Source organism: Nerophis ophidion, linkage group LG08, assembly GCF_033978795.1.
Source record: "Nerophis ophidion isolate RoL-2023_Sa linkage group LG08, RoL_Noph_v1.0, whole genome shotgun sequence".
Taxonomy (NCBI): domain Eukaryota; kingdom Metazoa; phylum Chordata; class Actinopteri; order Syngnathiformes; family Syngnathidae; genus Nerophis; species Nerophis ophidion.
The window spans coordinates 62,870,354-62,895,459 of record NC_084618.1 but is presented as its reverse complement, the minus strand read 5'-3'; the positions used below and the strand labels follow the sequence as shown (position 1 = coordinate 62,895,459).

General features: G+C 40.3%; 1 long non-coding RNA gene across 2 annotated transcripts in view; it reads left to right on the top strand.

The window, feature by feature from the left end:
• Window positions 1–4,990: 4,990 nt before the first annotated feature.
• Window positions 4,991–25,106, top strand: part of LOC133557104 (uncharacterized) — a 68,430-nt gene continuing 48,314 nt past the window's right edge. The window contains exons 1-2 of one of the 2 annotated variants that reach the window (XR_009807695.1): window positions 4,991–5,446; window positions 19,338–19,439. This is a non-coding gene — a long non-coding RNA (uncharacterized LOC133557104). The remainder of the gene's footprint in view (window positions 5,447–19,337; window positions 19,440–25,106) is intronic. The other variant, XR_009807696.1, reaches the window with a different exon arrangement.

The window sequence follows — 25,106 nt, the reverse complement described above, 5'->3', positions numbered from 1 at the left end:
GAGTTTTCCTTGCCCTTATGTGGGCCTACCGAGGATGTCGTGGTGGTTTGTGCAGCCCTTTGAGACACTAGTGATTTAGGGCTATATAAGTAAACATTGATTGATTGATTGATAAATGGTCCCTAGTGTGTGAATGTTGTCTGTCTATCTGTGTGGGCCCTGCGATGAGGTGGCGACTTGTCCAGGGTGTACCCACCTGAATGCAACTGAGATAGGCTCCAGCAACCCACGCGACCCCTAAAGGGACAAGCGGTAGAAAATGGATGGATGGATTGTTGAACAAATTAACATTTAATAACCCTTGTAGACACTCCGAAGTGTAGAAAATACACTTTTGAGTGTGATATTGGTACTGTTGAGTACCGGTATCACTTCCCAGGTACCAGGAATTGGTACCGTATCGGTTCAAATGTAAAAGGTACTCATCCCTAGTCGCAAACTTCTTTGGTTATTTTCATTAGCCACATGCTACGTAGGCATTCCCTGGCACAATCAATCAGACCTGAAAATAAGACAACACCTCTTTCCGTGACCCGTTTTAGGGACAATACTGAATATTTTTTTATAAATTCAAAGACATTTTGTTTTGTTATCAGGTGGTAAATTTAAGAAGGCCACAGAGCATCGGAACTCCGAATGTTGGTAATGTGAGAGGGGGCCTCAAAGTAAAATCCTTCCCCCATTTAGCCTGGGGGCAGCCTTGTGTGTGCAAGTGACAGGAAGAAAAAAAGAAAAGAAAAAAATTATATATATATATATATATATATATATATATATATATATAATTTTTTTCTTTTCTTTTTTTAGGTTGATTGGCAACACTAAATTGGCCCTAGTGTGTGAATGTGAGTGTGAATGTTGTCTGTCTATCTGTGTTGGCCCTGCGATGAGGTGGCGACTTGTCCAGGGTGTACCCCGCCTTCCGCCCGATTGTAGCTGAGATAGGCGCCAGCGCCCCCCGCGACCCCAAAAGGGAATAAGCGGTAGAAAATGGATGGATGGATGGATATATATATATATATATATATATACTGTATTTCCTTGAATTGCTGCCAGGCCGCTAACTAATTTAAAACCTCTTCTCACTCCTGCGCTTACCTAAGGCATGTGGTAAAAGTAAGCATGTGCTAATTATTTTAAAACCTCTTCTCACTGCGGTACTTACCAAAGGTATGCAGTAAAAATTTGAGTGTGATGTAAGTTTGGACCTTAAATCCTACTGAATAGCTCTTAATCTTCTTCCCTTTATGCAATTTCAAATTACCGGTATTGAAATCAGCCTCCTCAGTTTTGAAAATGATGACAGGGGAAGTGTCACTCGTGACGTCACGAGTTTGACCAGGCGGTAATACTAAGCATGCGCTAATTATTTTGACCCGGCAGTAATTCAAGGAAGGCGCATACTATATGCCCTGCGGCAATTCAAGGAAATACGGTATATATATATATTTTTTTTCTTTTTTAAGGGCACAAAAAAATAGTCTTATGTTGCTCATATTCCATTTTGTATTCTGTGGTTATCATCACACTTTTTGGACCTCAAGACCCAACATGAATGATGAAGTGCGATAAAGACCACGAGCCGAATGTTTAGATTTTTTTTTTTTTTTGTATTATTATTTCTGGGGGTGGGGGGTCTCTTGGGGTGTCCATGTTTCCTTCAAAGGCCCAAAAATTGGCAATAGAAGCCAGAACATAACATTTCCTTTCCTTCTTCCGCTGTGTCTTTTTACAGCACTCCCAGGTGTGTGTAATTAAAGCACGCACATGAACGGTCAAAATCCTCGACAAAGTCCTCGTGTGATGCAACCACGTAGCGTTCGATAGAGATCTGGTCGTCCCACTTCGACTTGTCCACGCTGTAAATATGCACGCCTGGCTGCTGCGTCACCGCATGACGTGCGGCATACAAGCGAAGCCCGGGGAATCAGAAACACATGCGACTGGAGACGGAATGTAGAACTTTTTTTTTTTTTTTTTTAAAGACGACAGCCGCCCTTTTTGTAAAAGACTGGTGGCGTACAAAAGATGAAAGGTGTGACACAGGCCTGATGGGTCCATTGGTAGAACTTGATCAATCATCAAGTACCGTTCTGGTGCTCCCTGCTCCTCACTTCTATATCTCGCTTGTACATGTTCACCCTTGAGGCAATGGACCACTGACTTTTTCATCTAAGAAATAAATTATTAGTTAATGAGCTGTGTTTTGTGTCCTGGTAATGATTTGTTTTGCTTTGGAAAGTATCCCAAAATCAAAAAAACGCTTTTTCTCAGGTGTGTGTGAGTGACAGGAAGACAAGCTCCGGCTCATCTGTTGGTTTCAGTGTAAAAATGTCGAAATTTTCCTTTGTCATCTACAGGGTCCCTGAAATTGCACCTGCAATCAAGCTCCACCTGAAGGTAAACTGGTGTGTAAATGAATAAGCTGATCGTTACAGGATGGTCATCACATCCATTAAATATTGTTGCAACAGTTTTATTAATTTTACTTTATTTGTTGTTTTTTTACTTGTATTATGGTATACAATTATTTGATAATTGGATGATTTTTTTTTTAATTCAGTTTGACAATATAAAAAACCTTACATTTTCATTAAGGGCCACGGTTATGGAAGTTATGTGTTATATATATATATATATACATATATATATATATATATATATATATATATGTATGTATATGTATGTATGTATATATATATAAATATATGTATGTATGTATATATATATATGTATGCATATATACATATGTACTTCTATATATATGCATGTATATATATATATATATATGTATGTATGTATATATATATATATATATATATATATACTACAATGGGACGGCGTGGCGCAGTGGGGAGAGTGGCCATGCGCAACCCAAGCGTCCCTGGTTCAATTCCCACCTAGTACCAACCTCGTCACGTCCGTTGTGTCCTGAGCAAGACACTTCACTCTTGGTCCTGATGGGTGCTGGTTGGCGCCTTGCATGGCAGCTCCCTCCATCAGTGTGTGAATGTGTGTGTGAATGGGTAAATGTGGAAGTAGTGTCAAAGCGCTTTGAGTACCTTGAAGGTAGAAAAACGCTATACAAGTACAACCCATTTATCATTTATATATTCCACACACTCCAGGAGTAAGTCTCTGATACAGGAAGTCTTTGAGGTGGAAACCCAAATGATGTAAATAGTGAATTATATTCATAACTCTAGTGACTTACCGATCTTTACATGGTGAAACCCATGACCTAAGTTGCATTTAAAGCAGCGTGGGTGGCACTGGGAGCAGTTGGGTAAAGGATTCCAGAAGCGGATATCAAACCTAGAACCCTCAAGTTGCTAGCACGACTGCTCTACCAACTGAACCATGCTATTCAATAACACACATTTAACACATCTGATTAACAACAATACTAGCACTTCTAATTGTAACGAGATGTGTTTTACAAGATTGTGTTTACTTCAGTATACATTTTCAGTTTTATGGTGTAATGTTAAAGTATTGGATCGGGACCCAAAATCGGATCGTATGCCAAAATACCAGATCTGGATCGGAGGCTAAAAATGTTGATGGAGACATTCCTAATTATTATGATTTGTACTCCACTCTGGTGATAATCGTACTGTACGTGATGCAGATCATCTCTATTTTACACTCTGAAGTAAAGGAAACTTGACACATTTCATTAAATCGGATTCATATCATCCATTTTTTACCGCTTATTCCCTTTTGGGTTTGCGGCGGAGGCTGGCGCCTATCTCAGCTACAATCGGGCGAAAGGCGGATTACACCCTGGACAAGTCGCCACCTCATCGCAGTACCAACACAGATAGACGGACAACATTCACAAAACCTGCACCTGGGGATAGGTTGATTGGCAACACTAAATTGGCCCTAGTGTGTGAATGTGAGTGTGAATGTTGTCTGTCTATCTGTGTTGGCCCTGCGATGAGGTGGCGACTTGTCCAGGGTGTACCACGCCTTCCACCCGATTGTAGCTGAGAGAGGCGCCAGCGCCCCCTGCGATCCCAAAAAAGGGAATAAGCTGTAGAAAATGGATGGATGGATTCATATCAGAGCCACTTTTTTTTAATTTGTTGGCACTTTTTTGTAAACAAAACAAACTTATTTCGGGGGGCGGGGGTTATTTAGATATGTTATAGATACGTTGATTCCATCTTTGAAAAGTCAAATACTTTTTGTTTTTTGTGTGTGTTTCAAAAAAGCTGGTTTCACCCAGATCCATGCAATAATTATTTTTTTGTGCATGTAAACATCCAGAAGGAAGGGGGTTCATACGGCCCCAATCGCCTTGGTTTACCTGACACGTGAAACGTGCCGAGTCCGGGGGATGCGCTATCCACTTTAGTCACCAGATGGTAGGAGTGAGTTTGGTATCTTAAAATGAGTTTTGTGGCAATTCCAACTTTGACCACGGCGTCAGTTGTTATGTAGCATGGCGCTTTCCATCATTTTCAGTAAACTGCATTGTAAAATGATTACCGCCCCCCCCCCCCCCCCCCAAAACCCCCATATGAATACCTTTCCAACTGTACCAAGTGTGTGTGTAATGGGAAAAAAATCGTTGTGCACTTTTTTACCCAGTATTTCATTGGAAAATGTGCCAAATTAGCAAATATTAATATTTATGGCATGTTATCAATATTGGGATTTTATTTTTAATATGTTGATCGGCAACACTAAATGGTCCCTAGTGTGTGAATGTGAGTGTGAATGTTGTCTGTCTATCTGTGTTGGCCCTGTGATGAAGTGGTGACTTGTCCAGGGTGTACACCGCCTTCTGCCTGATTGTAGCTGGGATAGGCGCCAGCGCCCCCCGTGGCCCCTAAAGGGAATAAGCGGTAGAAAATGGATGGATGGATGGATGGATAAATAATAGCATGGTCAAAAGTTCATGGACACTTTTGTTTTTCTTTATTTCGTTCCTGTTCAGCGCTCTTATTTTAGTACCGCTTCCTGTCTGGCTCCACCACTCCTCTGGCATGTGCAGTGACTCCCACCTTTCCCTAATTGGCAATCCGAGCACACCTGCTCCTGGTTGCCCGTCCGATAGGTCGTTTGTCAATGCTTTGTATTCATTTGCTAAATTGCACAGCTTTTCCGTGCACTCCTCTGCTGCACGATTCCTTGGTGTTTTAGCGAGAATTAAAGCCTCTGTGACGGTGTGTCACTTCATTTTTGGTTGTGTTTCCTTGTTTGATGTTTATTTCCTGTCAGCGCTGGTATTTTTGTTCCATTTCCATTTCCCTGAGTGCTCGTTTTCCTCACCTGTCCCTGATTGGCAGCCAGGCACACCCGGTTGCAGTTGCTAATCAGGCGGCTATGTATGCCTGCCTCGCCTGTTCCTCAGTGCTCGAGGATTATGTTGGGATCTCGCATGGCCGCAGTAGTTGTAACCCCGAGATGGCGGAACCAGGATATCGACGTGAAGGTAAGAGTCTTTTAGTGTATTTAAACAATGATGAAGCAATCCTGCATATAAAGGTTTTTCAAACAATAATCAATCCTCGAGCGTTGAAGAACAGGCATAAATAGCCGCCTGATTGGCAACTGCAAACAGGTGTACCCGGCTGCCAATCAGGGACCGGTGAGAAAAATGAACGCTCAGGGAGACATGCAGGAAATGGAACAAAAATACCAGCACTGACAGGAAATAAACATCAAACAAGGAAACCCAACCAGAAATGAAGTGACTATAATCAAATGTCAAATTAGAGACCACGTGGGACACAGGAAGCACAGGTCTTTGTATGAAAGAGGTTTTAGAGAGGAGTGAGCTGGGTTTGATAATAGTTTTTGGGGAAAAGTCAATCAGTCAAAGTTTATTTATATAGCCCTGAATCACAAGTGTCTCAAAGGGCTGCAAAAGCCACAACGACATTCTCGGCTGAGATCCCACATCAGGGCAAGAAAAAACTCAACCCAATGGGATATAATGAGAAACCTTGGAGGGGACCGCAGATGTGCCCCCTCTTAACGCAGGAGAGGGGGGCAGAGCAGAAAAGAAATGGCAGATCAACTGGTCTAAAAGGGAAGTGTATTTAAAGGCTAGAGTATACAAATGAGTTTTAAGATGGGACTTAAATGCATCTACTGAGGTAGCATCTCGAACTGTTACCGGGAGGGCATTCCAGAGTACTGGAGCCCGAATAGAAAATGCCCGCAGACATTTTTGGTGGGGTTTTGGGACTAATTTCCTCTCACGGATTAATAAAGTATTTCGGATTCCTATTCTGATCACTAATAGGCCGAAGTTCTTTGAACGCAGATTTCTTGTAATGGTACAATACAAACAGCAAAATAGGCTGGAGCTAGACCATTTAGTATTTTATACGTAAGTAGTAAAACCTTAAAGTTGCATCTTAAGTGCACAGGAAGCCAGTCCAAAAGTGTCCACAGATGGTCTAGTCTTCTTGTCTACTTTCTTCCAAATGTGAAGTGAAGTGAATTATATTTATATAGGGCTTTTCTCAAAGTGACTTTACATAGTGGAACCCAATATCTAAGTTACATTTTTTTAAACCAGTGTGGGTGGCACTGGGAGCAGGTGGGTAAAGTGTCTTGCCCAAGGACACAACGGCAGTGACTAGGATGGCAGAAGCAGGGATCGAACCTGCAACCCTCAAGTTGCTGGCACGGCCGCTCTACCAACCGAGCTATGCCGCCCGGTGCTGTCACAAGTTGCCGGAGCAGCGTCATTGGCTTTAAATGACATATAATGTGTGTGTGTTCTGTCTTTGTGAGGACATGTTTGGATGTCATGTGACAAAAACACCAGGGTGAGCTCCCTTTAAACGACTGTGTTTTCATAATCCTCTATCCCAGTGGTTCTCAAACGGGGGTACGCGTACCCCTGGGGGTACTTGAAGGTATGACAAGGGGAATGTGAGATTTTTTAAAAAATATTCTAAAAATAGCAACAATTCAAAAATCCTTTATAAGTATATTTATTGAATGATATTTCAACAACATATGAATGTAAGTTCATAAACTGTGAAAAGAAATGCAACAATGCAATATTCAGTGACAGCTAGATTTTTTTGTGAACATGTTCCATAAATAATTTTGATGTTAAAGATTTCTGTTTTTGTGAAGAAATGTTTAGAATTAAGTTCATGAATCCAAATGGATCTCTATTACAATCCCCAAAGAGGGCACTTTAAGTTGATGATTACTTCTATGTGTAGAAATCTGTATTTATAATTCAATCACTTGTTTATTTTTCAACAAGTTTTTAGTTATTTTTATCTTTTTTTCCAAATAGATCAAGAAAGACCACTACAAATGAGCAATACTTTGCACTGTTATACAATTTAATAAATCAGAAACTGATGACATAGTGCTGTATTTTACTTCTTTAAATGCTTTGCTCTGATTAGGGGGTATTAAGTGTATACTTCTTCTCACTCCTTTTCAAATATGTAAAAAAAAAAAAAAAAAGTCGAATGCTCATTTGTTTTTTTTTGTTTTTTTTTTATTCTTCATTGTTTTCATTTTGTTATAATAGCCGTTAAGGCTATAGCACTGTATTGGATCATGCTTGCTCTTGTTTGTTTTGTTTTGTTTTTTGCATATTTGAAATAAAAATAAATCAATCAATCAATACTTGAATTAAAAAAATGTTCACAGGGGGTACATCACTGGAAAAACGGTTGAGAACCACTGTATTAGAGCGACCTTTCAGAGCTAGATGTAGTACACACAGGAGTCCCAACTTATACCGCGCAGGACGTATGGGTACTATAAGGGATAAAATCTTTATACTTTTTGTTATGCTTTTTATTGCAGGCTCAATAGCATAAGCATTGCACCGCGTCAATAAATCCTTCACAAAAATTATAAAAATGAACATTTTTAAAAATGAAAAATTGTAAAAATGTAACAAATCACTAATCAATGCCTCTCAGCGCAGCATCATTGGCTTTATATGACATATACAGTGTGTGTGTAGTAAGTGTGCGTGTTTTCTGTCTTTGTGAGGACATGTTGGGATGTCATGTGATGAAAACACCAGGATGGCCTCCCTTTTAACGACTGGGTTTTCACAATCCTCTATCCCAGGGGTCACTAACTCGGTGCCCGCGGGCACCAGGTAGCCCGTCAGAACCAGATGATTAGCCCGCTGGCCTGTTCTAAAAATAGCTCAAATAGCAGCACTTACCAGTAAGCTACCTCTGTTTTTTAAATTGTATTTATTTACTAGCAAGCTGGTCTCGCTTTGCTCGACATTTTTAATTCTAAGAGAGACAAAACTCAAATAGAATTTGAAAATCCAAGAAAATATTTTAAAGACTTGGTCTTCACTTGTTTAAATAAATTCATTTATTTTTTTACTTTGCTTCTTATAACTTTCAGAAAGACAATTTTAGAGAAAAAATACAACCTTAAAAATGATTTTAGGATTTTTAAGCACATACACTTTTTTACCTTCTAAATTCCTTCCTCTTCTTTCCTGACAATTTAAATCAATGTTCAAGTATTTTTATTTTTTTATTGTAAAGAATAATAAATACATTTTAATTTAATTCTTCATTTTAGCTTCTGTTTTTTTGACGAAGAATATTTGTGAAATGTTTCTTCAAACGTATGATTAAAATTCAAAAAAAATATTCTGGCAAATCAAGAAAATCTGTAGAATGAAATTTAAATCTTTTTTTGAGGTCTTTTGAATTTCTTTTAAAATGTTTGTTCTGGAAAATGTAGAAGAAATAATGATTTGTCATTTTAGAAGTATAGCTTGGTCCAAAATGTTATATATTATAACAAAGTGCAGATTGGATTTTAGCTTATTTAAAACATCCATCCATCCATTTTCTACCGCTTATTCCCTTTCGGGGTCGCGGGGGGCGCTGGCGCCTATCTCAGCTACAATCGGGCGGAAGGCGGGGTTCACCCTGGACAAGTCGCCACCTCATCGCAGGGCCAACACCGATAGACAGACAACATTCACACTCACATTCACACACTAGGGCCAATTTTAGTGTTGCCAATCAACCTATCCCCAGGTGCATGTCTTTGGAGGTGGGAGGAAGCCGGAGTACCCGAAGGGAACCCACGCAGTCACGGGGAGAACATGCAAACTCCACACAGAAAAATCCCGAGCCTGGATTTGAACCCAGGACTGCAGGAAGTTCGTATTGTGAGGCAGACGCACTAACCCCGCTGCCACCGTGAAGCCCTCCTATTTAAAACATGTCATCAAAAATATATATTTATTGTGAGATATCATTGAGATGATCAGTGTTTCCGCAAATATAAATATCATTAATTATTAATAATAACATAGTTAAAGGTAAATTGAGCAAATTGGCTATTTCTGGCAATTTATTTAAGTGTGTATCAAACTGGTAGCTCTTCACATTAATCAGTACCCAAGAAGGGTCTTGGTTTCAAAAAGGTTGGTGACCCCTGCTCTATCCTGTGTGTCGTCAAAAAAAAAAAAAATGCTTGGCCAAATCTTTATACGCCTGCATGATAAATATTCAGTGGTGAAGGTGGCATCTTTCTGCCCTTTGTCTCCTGGCTGCGAGTGAAAGCAGCTTTCCTCCGAGGAGACAGCGCTCCCTCTGGAGCGGAGCGAGCGTGACAACGGCCACACTTCCTCTCGCACGTCTGTCATCCTTCCATCTTTTTAAAAACCCAGCATATATTCCAGCCCTCCCTGCCGGGAAATGTCTTGTTCCGCCTCTCGGAAGGACACACACATAAGTGTCTCTAAGCATTCTTGAACAGTGTCGGACATTGTGTTTGCCGCACAAAACAAGCAGTGTTTTTATTGAGCCGCTGAGTGATTGGGAATAAGTTCAGGGTGTAATTTAAAACCAGGGTGGTCCCCGATAGCAACTCGCCGGCTCTTAATCCATCCTGCAGCTTTGGGGGTTTGATTGGTTACTGTTGAAAATGGGGATGAGTGTAACCCCTTCAAAGTGTGCAACTTGAGAGATGTGTGTTCTCCTGGCCTTAAAGGCACCTTAACATGCAAAAGTGGCGTTTTCATGATGTCAAAACATGAATGTGGGTCCTTAGTGACTGTGTATCAAACAAGTGTGGGAAATTTCATGTAGGACAGCTTTGAAAGAAGAAAAAAAGACAGGCTTCGCCACACGTCTTAAAGTACCAGTTGGGCGGAAAAACAAGTTGCCGCTATCTTGAAGCTATTATCGTATAGATCTGATTTGACACCTAAAGACTTACAAAGTTTGCAAGTAAATAGGTATGACCAAATACTATTGATCTCACCTACTCAGTGGCCTAGTGGTTAGACCAGGGGTCACCAACGCGGTTCCCGCGGGCACCAGGTAGCCTGTAAGGACCGGATGATTAGCCCGCTGGCCTGTTCTAAAAATAGCTCAAATAGCCGCACTTACCAGTGAGCTGCCTCTATTTTTTAAATTGTATTTATTTACTAGCAAGCTGGTCTCGCTTTGCTCGACATTTTTAATTCTAAGAGAAACAAAACTCAAATAGAATTTGAAAATCCAAGAAAATGTTTTAAAGACTTGGTCTTCACTTGTTTAAATATATTCTTTTTTTTTTACTTTGCTTCTCATAACTTTCAGAAAGACAATTTTAGAGAAAAAATACAACCTTAAAAATGATTTTAGGATTTTTAAACACATATACCTTTTTACTTTTTAAATTCCTTCCTCTTCACTCCTGACAATTTAAATCAATGTTCAAGTAAATTCATCCATCCATCCATTTTCTACCGCTTATTCCCTTTTGGAGTAGCGGGGGGCGCTGGCGCCTATCTCAGCTACAATCTTTTTTTTTTATTGTTAAAAATAATGAATACATTTTAATTTAATTCTTCATTTTAGCTTCTGTTTTTTCGACGAAGAATATTTGTGAAATATTTGTGAAATATTTCAAAAAAATTATTCTGGCAAATCAAGAAAATCTGTAGAATACAATTTAAATCTTATTTTGAGGTCTTTTGAATTTCTTTTAAAATTTTTGTTCTTGAAAATCTATAAGAAATAATGATTTGTCTTTGTTAGAAATATAGCTTGGTCCAATTTGTTATATATTCTAACAAAGTACAGATTGGACTTTAACTTATTTAAAACATGTCATCAAAATTCTAAAATTAATTTTAATCAGGAAAAAATACTAATGATGTTGCATGAATTCTTTTTTAAAGTTTTTTCAAAAATATTATTGTTTTCGGTTGAATTTTAAAGAGTCGAAATTGCAGATAAACTGTTTCAAAATTTAATTTTCATTTCTTTCGGGTTTTCTCCTCTTTTAAATCGTTCAATTAAGTGTTTTTTTCATCATTTATTCTCTACAATAAACCTTTCGTACAAGGAAAAAAATGTACGACGGAATGACAGACAGAAATACCCTTTTTTTATATTTATATTTGTTTCTTTAATGTGAGAAATCATTATGATCAGTGTTTCCACAAAGATAAATATCATTAATTATTAATAATAACATGGAGTTAAAGGTAAATTGAGCAAATTGGCTGTTTCTGGCAATTTATTTAAGTGTGTATCAAACTGGTAGCCCTTCGCATTAATCTGTACCCAAGAAGTAGCTCTTGGTTTCAAAAAGGTTGGTGACCCCTGGGTTAGAGTGTCTGCCCTGAGATCGGCAGGTCGTGAGTTTAAACCCCGTCCGAGTCGTACCAAAGACTATAAAAATGGGACGTAGGTACCGCCGATCCCTTCCCCACCAAAAACAATGCAAATCATGCAGACTTTGTGAGCGCAGTCCATCTTAGATGAGCTCGAGCCCAGCGAAGCCGGCAGCGTTTCTGGGTGTTGTTGATAAACTAACACTCAGAGGCCTTGTGGTTAGAGTGTCCGCCCTGAGATGGGTAGGTCGTGAGTTCAAACCCCAGCCGAGTCATACCAAAAACTATAAAAATGGGACCCATTACTTCCCCGCTTTGCACTTAGCATCAAGGGTTGGAATTGGAGGTTAAATCACCAAAATGATTCCCCGGCGGTTCCCTCTGGGTACTCCGGCTTCCTCCCACTTCCAAAGACATGCACCTGGGGATAGGTTGATTGGCAACACTAAATTGGCCCTAGTGTGTGAATGTGAGTGTGAATGTTGTCTGTCTATCCGTGTTGGCCCTGCGATGAGGTGGCGACTTGTCCAGGGTGTACCCCGCCTTCCGCCCGATTGTAGCTGAGATAGGCGCCAGCGCCCCCCGCGACCCCGAAAGGGAATAAGCGGTAGAAAATGGATGGATGGATGGATTCCCCGGCGCGGCCACCGCTGCTGCTCACTGCGCCCCTCACCTCCCAGGAAGCCGGTCACATGATCGCGTGTCGTAGAGGTAGGTACCCTAGATCCCTTCCCCACCAACAACAATGCAAATCATGCAGACTTTGTGAGAGCAGTCCATCTTAGATGAACTGCAGCACAGCGACGCCGGCTGCGTTTTTGGGTGCTGTTGATAAATTGCATTCACTTTGCATTGTAGAGTTTTAAAGGCCTACTGAAATGAGATTTTCTTATTTAAACGGGGATAGCAGGTCCATTCTATGTGTTGTACTTGATCATTTCGCGATATTGCCATATTTTTGCTGAAAGGATTTAGTAGAGAACATCGACGATAAAGTTCGCAACTTTAGGTCGCTAATAAAAAAGCCATGCCTTTACCGGAAGTAGCAGACGATGTGCGCGTAACGTCACGGGTTGTAGGGCTCCTCACATCCTCACATTGTTTACAATCATAGCCAGCAGCAGCTAGAGCTATTAGGACCGAGAAAGCGACAATTTCCCCATTAATTTGAGCGAGGATGAAAGATTCGTGGATGAGGAAATTTAGAGTGAAGGCCTAGAAAAAGAAAAAAAAAGGGCAGTGAGAGCGATTTAGATGTTTTTAGACACATTTACTAGGATAATTCTGGGAAATCCCTTATCTGCCTATTGTGTTGTTAGTGTTTTAGTCAGTTAAATAGTACCTTATAGTCGGAGGGGTGTGGCCACGGGTGTGTTGACGCCAGAGTCTCTGAGAGAAGTCACGGCAGCTGCAGGAGGACACTGATCCCCGGTAAGAGGTGACTTATTGCCACAATTTTCCCACCGAAAACTGCCAGTTGACATGTAGTCGGGATCCATGTCCGCTTGACCGCCCCGATCCATAGTAAAGCTTCACCTCCGGGAATTTTAAACAAGGAAACATTGTGTGTTTGTGTGGCTAAAGGCTCAAAGCTTCCCATCTCCATCTTTCTACTTTGACTTCTCCATTATTAATTGAACAAATTGCAAAGGATTCAGCAACACAGATGTCCAAAATACTGTGTAATTGCGCGATGAAAAGAGACGACTTTTAGCCGCTAGTGGTGCTGGGCTAATATGTCCCCTCCAACCAATAACGTCACAAACACGCGTCATCATTCCACGACGTTTTCAACGGGAAACTCCGCGATAAATTTAAAATTGTAATTTAGTAAACTAAAAAGGATGTGTTGCAATGTTAATATTTCATCATTGATATATAAACTATCAGACTGCGTGGTGGGTAGTAGTGGGTTTCAGTAGGCCTTTAAGTTGCACTTACAGATTTAGCAACTAACTGTACTTACCGACAGTGGCATGTCATCATTAAGTAATTGTTATATATTGTGCATTTTTTTCTGTGAGGAAGGTCGGATGACATTTCCAAAAAATTAATTCCTACAGTCAACTAGTTTTGCAACCATGGAAAAATCATTTGCACGTTTTTTTCGCAAAATCTTTGCTAATTAACGAGAATGCAAACAAAACCATCCTGCTTGCCAACAATGCAGCAATCACCTTTGACCTCTACTGTACCACACTGCGGCGTTCCGACCCATTCCGCTTCAAGCTGCCATCTGCTGCCGTTTAGCCTCACCTTTTGTACCGGTCCGCGCTCCACATTGACCGCACTCGTTTGTCCGCACGCAGCGTGCGCTGATTGCTACCATGTGAAACCGTGTGAAAAGGGGCGGGACGTCCACTTATCCGTGCAGACGGCCGGTGAGGCTCGCTGGAGGTCAAAGGGGGCGGGAGCGGGGGCAAAAATCCATGAGAAAAGGAAAGAGTGAGGTGAGAAGGAAAGGTGAAACATGGAGACCACATGACAGGAGCTGAGTAAGAATGAGTAAGACGTTTTGTTGTCATCTGGCTCCACTTTCCAGTCACGCTTCACCGTCTTCAGACCTAACTACACAACATGTCCATGTCTCAAGAGAAGACACGAGTTAGTCATTTGGTTACGCTTTTCTTTTTCTCCTTTCAATGTCTCCTTTATGATACGACAACAATAAAAGACACCTTGCGCCCAGATGACTGACGTTTCACCAACAATTTATCTTGATGTATTGTTTGCTCATGAAAATTAATAATTTCCCATAATACCAACTATCGTATTTTCCGAACCATAGGGCGCACCGGGGCTTCACGGTGGCAGAGGGGTTATTGCGTCTGCCTCACAATACGAAGGTCCTGCAGTCCTGGGTTCAAATCCAGGCTCGGGATCTTTCTGTGTGGAGTTTGCATGTTCTCCCCGTGAATGCGTGGGTTCCCTCCGGGTACTCCGGCTTCCTCCCGCTTCCAAAGACATGCACCTGGGGATAAGTTGATTGGCAACACTAAATTGGCCCTAGTGTGTGAATGTGAATGTTGTCTGTGTATCTGTGTTGGCCCTGCGATGAGGTGGCGAATTGTCCAGGGTGTACCCCGCCTTCCGCCCAATTGTAGCTGAGATAGGCGCCAGCGCCCCCCGCGACCCCATAAAAGGGAATAAGCGGTAGAAAATGGATGGATGGATAGGGTGCACCGGATTAAAAGGCGCATTGCCGATGAATGGTCTATTTTTCATCTTTTTTCATACATAAGACACACTGGATTACAGGGCGCATTTAAGGAGTCATATTATTTTTTTTTTCTTCGAAATGTAAAACAATTCCTTGTGGTCTACATCAGTGGTCGCCAACCTTTTTGTAGCTGCGGACCGGTCAACGCTTGAAAATGTGTCCCACGGACCAGGGGAGAGGTTCATAAAGAAATACAACCATGTGTGCTTACAGACTGTATCCCTGCAGACTGTATTGATCTATATTGATGTATAATGTATATATTAAAAAATTATATAATTATATGATAAATAATTAAAAAAAAAAAAAATATATATATATATATATAGTCCTCCACATCGAGAGGAGCCAGATGAGGTGGTTCGGGCATCTGGTCAGGATGCCACCCGAACGCCTCCCGAGGGAGGTATTTAGAGCATGTCCAACCGGTAGGAGGCCACGGGGAAGACCCAGGACACGTCGGGAAGACTATGTCTCCCAGCTGGCCTGGGAACGCCTCGGGATCCCCCGGGAAGAGCTAGACGAAGTGGCTGGGGAGAGGGAAGTCTGGGCTTCCCTGCTTAGGCTGCTACCCTCGCGGCCCGATCTCGGATAAGCGGAGGAAGATGGATGGATATATATATATATATATATATATATATATATATATATATATATATATATATATATATATATATATATATATATATATATATATATATATATGTATGTATGTATGTATGTATGTATGTATGTATGTATGTATGTATGTATATATGTGTATATATATATGTGTATATATATATGTGTATATATATATGTGTATATATATATGTATATGTATGTATGTATATATATATATATGTGTATATATATATGTATATATATGTGTATGTATATATATATATATATATATATATATATATATGTATGTATATATATATATATATGTATGTATATGTATATGTATATGTATATGATTTTTTTTTTTATATTTCTTGTGCGGCCCAGTACCAATCGGTCCGCGGCCCGGTGGTTGGGAACCACTGGTCTACATAACATGTAATGGTGGTTCTTTGTCAGGAAGCGCCTTGAAGATGATCTATAAAACATTTTGACCAGTCGCTTCAGGACACGCCGTTTTGTAGGGTGTCTTATTTACGGCATTGTCTTTTCCCCGTCATCTTTGTTGTAGCGTGCAAGGACGGGTGTGGAAGAAGTGTTGTGAAAGACGGAGCTAACTGTTTTAATGACATTCAGACTTTACTTTAATCAAAAACTGAGCAGCATCTCCTCATCCGGAAAGAACGAGGCCGGAAATGTGTCCAGTGAAAAAATAACCATAGTTCCTTGGTTGAATAATGTAAACTTACTACACCGGTATATTTTAGCGCTTACATGGCGAGTTTACTGACGGATATAAGTAAGAACTTTACAGTACTTTATATTAGAAATGGCAATGGCGGAGGATGAATGTACCATAACAAGATAATAGAGACAAAGAAGAAGCTTGATTACAGTGTTAACACAGACTACAAAGGCGGACGCAGACAATTTTTCAAGATTCATGCCGATCTCAAATACAGATCAGCAGAGCAGGTACCAGAAGGTTAAAAAAGTTGCTTTTGCATAATGCGAAACAAAACACCAGATAATGTCTTACCTTTATACAAACACCATAATAATACTCGTATGTGGAAGCACAGTACAATCCATCAAGCGGTGAGGCTTCATAGCTTACCAAAGTCGTACTAAAACATTTTAATAGATTTTTGAGCGCAGCTTGTAATGTTCTATATTTTCAAAGGAACATATAAAATGGTGTTTACTTGAGTCATATTGCAGTCTACACGTATTTCTTATGTTTGACTGCAATCTACTGGTCACACTTATTACACCATGTACCAGATAAAATTGTTTCGAGGTCAGTAAGCAAAACCAGAATTATTCTGTACATTGGGCGCACCGCTTTATGAGGCGCACTATCAGGTTTTTTGGGAAAAAAGGGATTTTAGGTGCGCTTTTTTGAGTCATGTACCGTACTTGGATAGCAACCTATCCATCGCCAGACTTGATATGTCGCCTTTTGGTGTGACGTCATCCACAGAACTGTAGCCTGTCATATAAAACTTATTAGATCACTCAAACGTGTGTTTTTGTCACACCGGTCCATGATTAATTCAAAATTATCCTTAACATAATTAACAAAAATAAATATAGACTGGCTTATGATAATAAACAGACCATAAAACCTTGTTTTATTTTCCTATATTCAAACAGTGTTACTGTTTAAATTTTAATTACACTTGTTGAATGAAACATCTGCCTTGTTTTTAATGAATACCTAGTTCTATGATGCTACTGCATTCTAATGTTGGCCGTTTTGGTGGTACTTGGAGAGAAAAAAACATTTCTCAGGTAGTACTTGGCAAAAAAAAAATTTCAAAGAAAACGTTTGAGAACTACTGATTTAAACAGTGTTTCCTTATTTTAAGTGTCTTAAGTTTACTATGACATTTTTAATTATTGTATTTTTTTTTTCTTTGCATGCCCTTGTTGTTTTCCCACCTTTGTAAAGCTGGTGGGATTGTGAATTCCTCTCAAAGATAAAAACAGGATTCATCCTTCTATCTATGAAATCCCCTGAAGAGCAGGGAAACCTGCGAAAAAGGTTTGTAGGGATGAAATAGCTTCTGTGTTTTTTACTGACCTACAATAGTATCTATCTATCTATCTATCTATCTATCTATCTATCCCTCCCAGCAGGCACAAGATATTGATACAATGCTGATTATACATACATGTCCTTTTGAAACGACGTTGCAAAATAGTTGTATTTGTAAATTGTCCAACATTGGATCCATGTTGTTGGTTGGGAAATAACCTAAATTCAAAGGTCAAATCAATATCACAACCTGACATTGAATAAACGTCTTCAAAAAGTACGTTGTTCCAACGTTCTGTTTGTGTTGAAGAATATTGGTTGGGAAATTACCAAAAATTTAAAGACATAGCCAGCTAGCTAGCAGCTAAAGTCCATCCGCAGTCGGCAGTGTTTTAGTTACTTCTTCTAACTCACTAATCCTCGCCTCCATGGCGACAAATAAAGTAAGTTTCTTACAAGTATCATCCCTGCAGGACGAAGAATAGCTAAACATACACACACCGTAGCTCACCGGTTTACGGCTAATGACACTGTTCCTAAATGTAAAGAAATGCCATGTGTGGATCTACACCTGACATCCACTGAAATGATATCAAGTACTATGATTCCATCGATATTTTTTACAATCACAAAATTTATTTTTCCTTTTTTAAAGATTTATATTATGTTTATATACATTTGTCCATATGTCCCGGCAAGAAATCTGCGTTCAAAGGACTCCGGCTTATTAGTGATTACCAGAGCCCAAAAAAAGTCTGCGGGCTATAGCGCGTTTTCCGTTCAGGCTCCAGTACTCTGAAATGCCCTCCCGGTAACAGTTCGAGATGCTACCTCAGTAGAAGCATTTAAGTCTCACCTTAAAACTCATTTGTATACTCTAGCCTTTAGATAGACTCCCTTTTTAGACCAGTTGATCTGCCGTTTCTTTTCTTTTTCTCCTCTGCCCCACTCTCCCTTGTGGAGGGGGTCCGGTCCGGTGGCCATGGATGAAGTACTGGCTGTCCAGAGTCGGGACCCAGGATGGACCGCTCGTCCAGAGTCGGGACCCAGGATGGACCGCTCGCCTGTGTATCGGCTGGGGACATCCCTGCACTGCTGAGCCGCCTCCGCTTGGGATGGTTTCCTGTTGGCTCCACTATGGGGGGGACTCTCGCTACTGTGTTGGATCCATATTGGACTGGACTCTCACGGTTGTGTTGGATCCACTATGGATTAAACTTTCACAGTATCATGTTAGACCCGCTCGACATCCATTGCTTCGGTTCCCCTGGGTCCTCTTCAAGGTTTCTCATAGTCATTGTCACCGACGTCCCACTGGGTGTGAGTTTTCCTTGCCCTTATGTGGGCTCTACCGAGGATGTTGTTGTGGTTTGTGTTGTGGTTTGTGCAGCCCTTTGAGACACTAGTGATTTAGGGCTATATAAATAATCATTGATTGATTGATTGATTGATTTGTGAAAGAATGGGCTGCTCAGTGATTTCCAGTGTGGAACTGTCATAGGATGCCTCCTGTACAACAAATCCAGTCTTGAAATTTACTCGCTCTTAAATATTTCAAAGTCAACTTTATTATAGAAAAAGTGAAGAGTTTGGGAACAACAGCAAGTCAGCCACCAAGTGGTAGGCCACGTAAACTGACAGAGAGGGGTCAGCGGATGCTGAAGCGCATAGTGCAAATACTTTCTGCACAGTCAGTTGCTACAGAGCTCCAGACTTCATGTGACCTTCCAATTAGCCCACGTACAGTATGCAGAGAGCTTCTTGGAATGGGTTTCCATGGCCGATCAGCTGCATCCAAGTCCAATGCATTTCGGACTGCATTGTGTCGAGTGTGAATTTTGGTGGAGGAGGAATTATGATGTGGGGTTGTTTTTCAGGAATTCGGCTTGGCCCCTTAGTTCCAGTGGAAGGAATGTTGACTGCTCCAAGATACCAACACATTTTGGACAACTCCATGGGATGGCACTTCAAGTTCATATGTCAGTAAAGGCAGGTGGCCGAATACTTTTGGCAATATAGTGTACCTTACCACTGGGTATTACTGATTGGTAATATGTGTAACTATCTTCCAAAATATGACCCTAACATATCCATATTTCTTAAAGCTGTGATATTTCATTTTAATATTCCAATCTATGTTCAAATAACAATAATAAGTCTGTTATGTTGTTGAGAGAACAGAACTTTCTAGGTGTAGAATAGAGGCCTTGTGTTAGGCAGGCAAGTAAGCTGCAACACCACCTGTGAAAATAAGGGCGGCATATTCGCGTATCAAAGCAAATAAAATCACCTTTGCCGTCAAACGTGGGCACGCTCTGATGACAGGTGGCACTCGGCGTCCAGTAAAACACCTCGATGAGCCGTGCTGTTTAACGTACAGAGGAGCTCTATGTGCCGCCATGCCAACCGCTCCACATGCTGCAACCCTTTTTTTTTTTTTTTTTCACACATTCCACAGACTACATGTCAGGGCTTAGCGAGGCCGTACAGCGCCCATGCATGCATGTAGAAAAAAAAAATAATAATAAATAAAACATCGGAAAGCCGACTTCCTGCCCTCTGCTTCTGTTTCCTGAGCAGCGGGGCTACGCGCCAAGCCGGGCCGCCGCTCGCATGTGGCACGAGAAGAGAGCGATTTACTTTGGCACCGTCACCTTAGAGCAGCGTTACCAATACGGAGTGCCAATTAAACGCCGCTAGTAGGATATCCAGACGCAGGGATAATGAAATACTTTCATGAGAATGACATCAAGGACTGGAAAAAAAAAAAAAACATTCAGTCCTTCTGTATGCCAGCCTTGATAACCACACCTTGCATACGTTAACCTCTTTTATATAAATATGTACTAATAATGTAGCATAATAACACAATTGTTTAGTTTCCCACTGTTAAAGCTCCTATGTAATACTACTTCAGCAAAGAACAAGTCCCGCGATAGTTTATTAAAAGTGCCTTGTCCAACATTTAGCCTTGATTCTAGAAAATAGACCTGCCACCTAAGTTTTGTGTGCCTGCAGCTTTAATGCTAATGACCCATGTGGCCCCAAGTAATACGTGTGTATAGGTGAAGAAGATTGCACAGATATATATATATATATATATATATATATATATATATATATATATATGTATATATATATATATATATATATATATATATCTATCATCCATCCATCCATTTTCTACCGCTTATTCCCTTTCGATATTTTTTTATGTATATATATGTGTATGTATAAAAATAGTACAAAAGTTCAACTTTATTCACAATACCATATAACAATTACAATAGTGGTGAATGTCATTTAAAGATGTAGGTTCGTGATAGGGTCCCCCAAATAAGCTAGAAGAAGCTTTTGACAGGGGGTCCAAATGTGTCTGTGTATATATATGTATATGTATATATGTATGTATATGTATATATGTGTATATACATGTGTATATATATGTGTGTGTGTGTGTATATATATATATAAATATATTCTTAGGGTGTTTCCTTTGGGGAAGTGTTTGTCGATCAGAGTGGACAAACACTTCCCCAAAGGCAACACCCTAAGAAAAGTATTCAACAAGAACAACATCAAGTTGAGCTACAGCTGTATGAATAACATTCGACAAATCATTTCAAATCACAATAAAGCAATTGCTAAAGGACCACCTGCCCCCAGGCTGAACGACTCCGAAACCATTAAGGAATGCAACTGCCGCAGCAAACCTGGTTGCCCTCTCAACGGGGGGTGCTTACAAACATCAGTTGTTTACCAAGCAAAGGTAACACGCAAGGACATTAACACATCCAACACGTACGTAGGATTAACTGAAGGAGAGTTTAAAACCAGATGGAATAATCACAAGGCCTTCTTTAGAAACCAAACCTTGTGGAATTCTGCAGAACACAGCAAGCACATTTGGAACCTCAAAGACAATAATTTAGAATATTCAATGACATGGAAAATTCTTGCATCCAGCACATCTTACAACAGTGGTAATAAAAGATGCAACCTATGCTTAAGAGAAACAGTTTATTATATATCACCCAGACCTGTCATCTCTCAACAAGCGCAGCGAAATCATCTCAGCATGCCGTCACAGATGGAAACACCTCCTAGGCAACACATGAGCCAATCACCACGCCCCTACGCCTGCCTGTACCTACACACACTGTGCCCTATATAAACCATTGTATGTGAATGCTTCCGTTAAAATCTCCTGACGATTGAGGGAACCCCTCCTGAAACGGTTATGTAGAGATGAAGTAGTTTTTCCCTCACATACATATTGAGCTCTACCATGGTATCGAGCACTATTCTCTGAATAATTCAATCAAGACGTATGTATGTATGTATGTATGTATGTATGTATTTATGTATGTATGTCCAGGGTGTACCCCGCCTTCCGCCAATTGTAGCTGAGATAGGCACCCGCGACCCCAAAGGGAATAAGCGGTAGAAAATGGATGTATATATTTGTGTGTGTACAAAAACTGTTTACATTATTGTAGGTGCAGTTTTGCTGTAGTATGTGTTTTGCTTGCTATGTTCGTTGCAATGTTTAAATGACAGATATTTAATATCATTGTGGCATAAAAAATGGGATAATGGAACCCTCTTTCCATTGGGAACAACACTGCTAACCACAATAAGAAACTGTTTTATTGACTTTGGAAAGTTCAGCTCGGAATGCGAAGTTTCCGACCACAAGAAGAATAGATGTTTGCCTTTACTCTTTAGCGAGGTCGTCACATCAAATGTGAGATTTTCGTCAGATTAATGGCGTTTGGTGTGGTTGCTTGTTTCGCTGGCTTGTTTAAGGTGGATCACAATGTCGTCGTACACGTGAAAGTGCATACAAGTTGTTTCTTAAATCAAATCCAAATGATAACAGCTAAACAAGTCAAGTCCAACACAAGTTGAGTGAGCATCAATGCATTATGTGGATCAACAAGTTTGAATGCAGATGATGTTTCAATGTTTTATAGTGGTTTCTTTTGGTCATAGAAATGTTTTATTTGTTTCGGACTTGCTTAACAAAGTTACTTCACACATTTGGACGATTCGAAATGTTCGAAAAGGATTAGGAAGAGGCAAAGCTTATTATTCATCTCCCTTTTCTTTGTCTCAGCAATCATTATGATAGTTTGTTCTGTTTTTAAAGAAGACTATATTGTTTTTTTTTTAATGATCCAATTTTCTAACAGGAAGAAAAAAAGAATGTTTGACAATGGATATCTTATACGGGGAAAATACAGAAATGGTGACAAGTCGTTAAAGTACAGTAGTCCCCCAACTTGAGAGCATAATTGGTTCCGTGGCGGAGCTCTTAACTCAAAACACTTGTATCTCAAATCAACTTCTCCCATTAAAATGAATTGAAAATAATGTAATTGTTGCATGTTCCCCTAAAACAGCCCAATTTAACATCAGAGGCCTTTATAAAATAAAGTTAGTATGGTATGTATAATATGATACGGTAAGTATGGTATGTGTATAGTATGGTACGTAACATGCAACTTTAAAAAAAACAATAACTTTTAGATCAGAAATATTGTATAAAAACAACACAATAAAATGTAGTACAATCAACAACAGTAGTTTGAAGAAGTATTGTAATAATAATAATAATGTACAGGACTTTTACAGTATCTCCTTCCAGCTGCTTCTCTGTCAAACCCACCATCCATATTTTAATGGATGAATGTCTGTCTTTTTAGATATTTAAAAATTATTGGCTGGTGACTAATTCTGTTTCAGTATGGCGCAGACACACGTAGTTATTCTTTTTCGCACTGTCCTTCACACCCACTTCCTTCCTCACCCATTGTTGAAAAAACAAAGTAATGTTGATCTCAAGCGATAAACTAATGCTCGCTAGTAAGACCAGATGTTTTGGTGGGATATTACAGGGTTCACTGTGACACTTGCTACAGCAAATAATGGCTGGGGGGGCTTATTCCTCACAATTTTGCTTGTAACTTAAAGCATAACAACTTGCTTATCTCAATACATTCTAACAGTATATTGTTGACACTCCGTAGTTAAGGTACTCTCCGTGTTTTTCGGACCATTGAGCGCACCGGATTATAGGGCGCATTAAAGTGGTCATATTAGGTTTTTTTTTAATTGTAAAACACTTCCTTGTGGTCTACATAACATGCAATGGTGGTTATTTGGTCAAAATTTTGCATAGAATATGTTTTACAGATCATTTTCAAGCCGCTTTCTGACAGTCGCTTCTGGACGCGCCGTTTTGTGGGCGGTCTTATTTACGTGGTTCACCTTCGACAGTGTCTTCTCCCTGTCATCTTTGTTGTGGCGGTGTAGCGTGCAAGGACGGGAGTGGAAGAAGTGTCAAAAGGTGGAGCGAACTGTTTTCTTGACATTCAGACTTTACTTCAATCAATAGCAGAGCAGCATCTCCTCATCCGGAAACAACAAGGTGTCCCTGGAAAAAACGTTTGACCGGAACTCTCTAATAACTAAAGTTCTTTGGGTGAATAATGTAAACTCACTAATATGTTTTAGCGCTTTCATGGCGAGTTTACTGACCGATATAAGTAAGAACTTTACACTCCTTTTATATTAGAAAAGGCAACAGCGGAGGATGAATGTCCCATAACAAGAAGATAGAGAAAAAGACGAAGCTGATCCACTATGGACTACAAAGGCAGACACGCACAATGCAGATCAGCAGTTAACAGAAGGTAAGAAAAGTTGCTTTTGCATAATATAGTGAAACAAAACTGTAAATAATGTCTACTAATGGGTGCCATTTTGCGGTCCTTATACACACACCATAGCAATACTTGTACAGTATGTTTGACTACGGTAGCCAAAATGGGCCAACAATCCATCAAGCGGCGCAGCTTCAAAGTCATACTAAAACATTTTAACAGATTGAGTGCCGTGTGTAATATTCTTTATTTTCAATGGAAAAGTTTCGGTATTGTCTACTGGCGTCATATCGCAGTCTACACGTATCTCTTATGTGTCACTACCATCTACCGGTCGCACTTATCATTACACCGTGTACCAAATAAAAATGCTTCGAGGTCGGTAAGCACAACCAGAATTATGCCATACATAAGGCGCACCGGGTTATCTTTTTTTGAGAAAAATTTAAAGGATTTTAAGTGCACCTTTATAGTCCGAAAAAACTGTGTGGAGAGACGGAGCCGACGGCGGGGCGGGACACACTTTGGCCCGACTCAAGATGGCGGCCAGGAGGCAGAGTATGCAGCGGAACAAAGAGGCGGGGCGTGCCTGGAGCGACGCCGCCACAATCAAGATCAGGTGCGGGACACACACACCGGTTCTCAATCTGCCTATCTCCTCACAGTGTTTAAAAGGGGAGAAGGAGGAAGGAGCGAGAGAGATAGTTGGAGTGTCCAGAGGAGAGCAGAAACGACAACACGAACGAGCAAAGAATGAGCTCCCGGGGAAGACGACGTCACCGGCAGCCGAAAAGCCAGCCGAGACGAGCAGCAGAGGAGGAGGCGCTGAAAAACGTCCCGATCGAATTTGACGCAGAATCCTTATTTGAAAAAATAAGAGTCAAACCTGCTCGACGTGATGTCCTACCTAAATGGTCCATGCAACCTAGACGGTGACGGCTGGAGTCGTTCACAAACGGTAAATGATTTGATTGATTG